Source organism: Belonocnema kinseyi, chromosome 3 (assembly GCF_010883055.1).
Source record: "Belonocnema kinseyi isolate 2016_QV_RU_SX_M_011 chromosome 3, B_treatae_v1, whole genome shotgun sequence".
Lineage (NCBI taxonomy): Eukaryota > Metazoa > Arthropoda > Insecta > Hymenoptera > Cynipidae > Belonocnema > Belonocnema kinseyi.
Window position 1 is genome coordinate 81,926,111 of NC_046659.1, and position 6,000 is coordinate 81,932,110.

Consider the following 6,000-nt stretch of genomic DNA (forward strand, 5'->3'; position numbering starts at 1 on the left):
TTATTTTAGCAAATGCATATCGCCATAATTCTCTAGAAAGCATGCAGTTAATATAAAATCTATTTTCTTCTCAAAGCATTAAAAGCAAATGCAAAACGTCGATAACAAAATAGTTACAAAATCGATCAGACCTTGTTCCAAATTTCGTAAATATCGAAACATTGTAAATCGTAAAAATAAGATGTTTTTTCAATTGGAAAAATAAAATCGTAGAAGAAAGTGTCGTTTGGGATTCTCATTATTTATTTGCAAGGCTTTAGACAGCAAATATTTCCGGGGAGTGGGGAGTGTAAAGCAGAAAAATTGCAGAGGGCGGGGATATGCAGTGGCTCACAGAAAAGTATACGTATGTTATGTACATGTTTCAAGAATTTTGAGAGGAGGGGTCCTTGTAACCCCCCTTGGTTACGGCCTTGTTTATTTAATAATCAAGACAAGCTTTTCGAATTAAATTTAATTTAATAGTCAACAAAATGTCGAGGCACAGTCCTACTAATCACACTGCTGGAACCAGGAAATGTTTCTCTTTTAATTATTATCATCATTAATGTTTACTTGACAAATAGATTTTGAAACATTTTATATGTTGTCATTGTATAAGAATGATTATACTGCCTATAAAATTATCTTCGCATACTAATTTTTGTTGATTAAGATTGTATGTGTAAGAATTTATCATTTATATATTTACAAATTATTCAGAAACAAGAAATTTTAGCATCCAAATAGAAAATGTAATTAAAATATTTTAGATTTCATTGGGTAAAAAAATTTGGCAACGTATCAATATTTCCAAAAACAAAATTCAAACCAGGAGTACAACCGAAACTTTCGTTCCGTTTCATTACTCGTCAGCAGAGAAAAATAATTTTGCTTGAATCAATAATTTAATTTCAGATATCATCTAATTTTGTCCAGGTCTAGAAATAGCAGATAAAAATTTAGTAAAAAATGTCAGAACAAATGATTATTTTCTTTACAAAAGAGATTGCAAATTTAATTAAATTATTTACATTGATGGCGATATAAAAGAGAATAGATGATCGAGCTTCTTTCGCGGAAATTACATTATTCGATTCCCAAGGATAAATGGTTATATTAACCATTATTATAAACAAATCTTGTGGCGAAATGTTATAATTTTAGATTTTTAAGTAGGTGGCAGATTTTGTCAATACGCGTCCCAGCCGTTTCAGAACTACGCTATGATGCCGTATGGCATCACTGGGCGTACCTCACTAGCGATACAAATAATTATGCATCTGCGTTCGCAGCGAAGCTATATGGTACCCAGGGACGCTAAGGGGTTAATACGATTTTCTTCAGTTTGTTCATAAAATTTGTTTATAACAAATAAATGTAGGGACTTGCATGTTGGTGGCGATAGTGGGAAAGTGTGTAGTGATAGGCGTGAGTGGAGTGCGAGAGTGGAAGTCTAGGAGCTGGTACAGCTGTAAGGGGTTCATTGGGAAGATAAAAATTAATTTACATTGTAGTTGGGGGTGGGATTTGGGTAACTAGGGAAAGTGAGGTTAGGTTTGCAAGGGAGCGGGGTAGTTTTGTGTTCAGGATTTTCGGCCTGCATGGCGGACAAGGGTGGTTCTTCTAGTGCTGGAGGATGTAAGGGGTGAGAAAAAGGCGTCTGAAGGGTATGTGAGGGGTGAAATAGGGCAAAGAAGCTGAAATTTTAGGGCGGTAAGCGACAGTAGCCTTACGAGACATCTGTTAGCGGTAGGGCGTACTTTTGTTAATGGATATGTTACAGTAAGCGACGGACGAGCGGGAGGTAGGCAGCGAGAGTATTGGCAGTGCTGGCATTGAAGTAGACGGGGAGGAAATAGCCAGAAGGACACGACGGCCAGTTCTCTTGAAGAGCAAAAGGGAAAGCAAAGAGAGTCCGGAGAAAAGCGCGCTAGAGAGTCCCTTCAAAAAAAGCGTACAAACACGTAGGTCACCCCTTCCCCCTAAAAATGGAAGGGCAGGCAGAGAAGAAGGCTATCGGGGTACTGATAGGCGAGATCAGAGGGTTGAGGGAGGACGTAAGGGGGGCTATGGAGCAGATAGAAAGTATGAGGGAGGACCTGAGGGTAAGAGATGAGAGATGAGAAAAGGAAGTAAAAGAGCTGAGGGGGAAAGCAGAAGGATTGCAAAGGGAGTTCGTGTCGGTAGGAAGGAAAAGAAGGATATAATAAAAGAGATGGAAGAAGATATTAGGGTGTGAAAGGAAAGGGCGGAAAAAGGGCTGGAGAAGGTGGAGGGCAGGTCGGAAATGGAAGCAATTGACATGGGGGAGGGCGAGAAGCAAGGTATTTGGGAGAAAGTGGAGATCATGATAGAAGAGAAAGTGGGAGAGCGTAGAAATGAAAAGGAGGAGAGGGCGGATAGGGAAAAGGTAAGGGCAATGGGGAGAGGGGCAGGGCGTGCAAATGAGGTTTGTAAAGATAGGAGGGGCGATGCATAAGTTAGTAACTGTGTACAATAAGGATGGAATGGAACAGATTAAAGAAAGGGTAGAAAACTTACTAGGAGAGAGAGATGAGGGTTTGGTGGTAAAGAGGGCAGACTTTAATGCGAGAATTGGGCGAGAAGGGGGCCTGTACAGGGAAGGAGAGAGCTTTGAAAGAAAATCAAAGGATAAGATTATAAATAAAGAGGAGGGATTCTAAGAAACTGGATAGAGGGTGGGTGGTGGCGAATGGTATGATAAAAGAGGACAAAGTGGAAAAATAAATGTATGTGAGTAGGAGGGGTGTATCGCTGATAGACTATGTGATTATGAGTATGCAAGGGTGGGAGGAGATAGCGAAATTAGCAGGCGAAGGGAGGGTGGAATCAGACCATCAGCCATTAAGTTTATGGATACAGGTGGAGGCTTGCGAAAGGCAGGGTGGGGAAGAAGGGTCATTAGGGAATAGGGTGGCATGGACGAGAGAGGCGATAGAGAAGTATCAGGAGCAGTTAAGCAACGAAAGCTTTGAGGGGGATTCGGTGGACGAGATATGGGAGGATCTACAAGAGAAAGTGAAAGGTTGTGTGCAAAAGAATGTATTTAGGAAGAAGAAGGAAGGAATGGTGAAGTCGTGTTGGGATAAGGAATGTAAAATGATGAAGAGAAAGGTGAGAAAGACGTGCAGGATGTGGAAGGTAGAAACCGCGAAAAGGAAGGAGTACATAGAAAGAGAGATGAGGGGATTAGAAGAACGAGGGAGGTAGATGGAGAGGAGCTGAACGATGAGGAGATAGAGAAGCAGATAGGGACATTAAAAAAATCTAAGGCAGCAAGGATGAACAAAGTAGAGAATGAAACGTGGCTGCTTGGCACACAAGAGTTAACGCAGAGGATGAAGGGGGTAGTGAAAAAAGTATGAAGGGGGAGGGATTCCCAAGAGGGTGGAGGGAGGTATTGACCGTACCACTGTATAAGGAAGGGGATATATACTGTATAAGAAAGATAGGCAGGGAAATTATAGAGGAATTACGTTCATGAATACTGCGTACAAAATATACGCGATGGTGTTAGCAGATATGCTGCGCAAGGATGTTAAGGGGAAAGAAATATTGCCGGAGACGCAGGCGGGCTTTAGAGAGAGAAGGAGTACTATTGACAATATTTACGTCTTGCAACACGTGGTGAATAGAGAACTAACCAAAAAGGGTACCAAAGTGTACGCGTTTTTTGTGGATCTAAAGAGCGCGTTCCCTTCGGTAGATAGAAGGAGGTTGTGGGAGGCAATGGAAGAGAGGGGAGTGAAGAGGGGCCTAGTCGAGAGGATAAGGAAGGTATATGAGGAGACGAAAGATAGGTTGAGATGAGGGAAGGGAATCGCTGAGGGATTCTGGATGGATTGGGAGTTGAGGCAAGGGTGCCCACTTAGCCCAACGCTTTTGGCAATTTTGATCGCGGATTTGGATAGTAAGCTAGCGGCATATGCACTAGCATATGCAGATGACATAGTGCTGCTGGCAAAGAGCGAAGAGGCTTTAAAAGAGATGATGAAGAGGTTGAAAAGATATTTGGACAAAAATAGGACAAGGACAAGTCGAAGCTTATGGTGTTCAGGAAGGGAGATGGGAGAAATAGGGGAGGGGAGTGCAAGTGGAATGGAAAAGCGGTACAGGAGGTGAAAGTGTTTGTGTACTTAAGCTTCCTGTTTTGAAGGAATGGGGGAGTAGATAATCATATAAGTAGATAAATATATAAGCATGAAAGCTTATAATAGGTTCTGGGTTTTTAGAGAGAAGAGAATGTGTGAACTGTGCGGGAAAGGGGATGCAAAAGTTGATCACTAGTTGGAGGAGTGTGAAGAGGTGGAAAGAAGTGAGGTAAGCATGGGAGTATTGTTGCATGAAAGGGGGGACAAAAGGGCAGTAGCATGGGTGAAGGGGGTGTTGGCTAAGATGAAGAAAAAGAGAAGGAAGGAGGAAGAGCAATGGAGAAGGAAAGATTGTAAATAGGAGAGGAAGTAGATGTAAGAAAAATGTAAATATTGTAAATAATAGTTAAGTATTAGGTGTTAGCCGCGGAGACATAGGCTGGTAATTCAAGACATAGCGATAAAAGAACGAAATGCATGCGAGGCGAGGCGTGACGCAGCGAGAAAGTTTAGGCTATAGAAACGAGCGGATTAGCTATAAGGTGGGGATGGATGATACTTTGTAAGAAATAGTTGTAAGAAAATGTTGTAAGAAATGGAAGTGTAAGCAAGTCAATTTTTTTGAGGTCAGCAGGCCGAAAAATAAACGTTTATCTATCGAACAAATAAATGGAGTTATAACAAATTATTTGTATTCTATGAGTCCCTGAACATTCATTTAAGACAATGAATCAAAATTCCTGAAGTGGGCTGCTAAAAATCGACCGATCGATTTTCATTAATCTTTTAGAATATTTTGGAAGTTATATAGGTTAAAATTAATACCCTGAAATAGTTTTTTTAATTAAAACTTTTTTTAATTTATGAGCAAATGAACATTGCCGCTATTCTGCATACTAAAATGTTTATAACTATTTTCTTATGAGAGAGCAGACTAATTTTATTACGCAGTTATCTAGGTAATATTTTTAAGAATATAATTTTTTTAAATATTCTACTACGACGAGGAAAAATTTGTTAAATTATTATTTTTTATTGCTAAATTTATTATTTATAACAAATAACAATTTTTACGTCAATCGTATTTTATTACATATACATATTATTTGAAAACATGCAAACCAGTTTTCGTTGATATTCAGAAATTATTCGCTTTTAAAATATCCGAAAATATTTATGAAAATCGACCGGTCGATTTTTAGTGGCCTACTTCAGGAATTTTGACTCAGTATAAAGTTTTCGTGCTCAGTTATTAAAGCATTAAAAATGTTTATGTAGGAAATTTCAGTTATTCTATACTTTGAGTGGAACAATTATTATTACAAAAAATAGAGAAGACAACAGTCCGGAGCGCCAAGCTTTTCAGAATTTAATGAACTGTTATCTTTGAAAAATTAAAAATCGGACCAAAATTAAAAGCTCTGGAAATATTTGAACCAAAAAAGTGCATTTTCTCCCACTATGTGGCACGCGTGACACGGGCGACGCGCTCTGAGTGCCGAGCGAAAAAGGGTAATAACTTAGGTCTATCAGGTAATCTTTTATTCTTTGAAAAAAGTCATGATGATAAATTGTTCTTCTGTTTGAATACTATGAATATCCGTACAGAAAATTTTTCAATTTTGAAAACAGTGGTCTCAAAAATTTTCAAAATATGCTCACTTTTTGAATTTTTATCCAAAATGTCTGGCTAACGAACTTTAAACTTTATTTTAGGTCACTTAAAGAGTATACTAAGGGCCAATCCAATCAGTCAATTCTTTCGCAGGTCATCGTGCTACAAACTAAAAATATACACACGCTGAGTGATAAACGCGCGCGCGCACACACACACACACAGCCAGGCAGACGCACTCGTAAAAAATGTTTTTCGGATTCAGGGGGTCTCAAAACGTGGACATTTGAC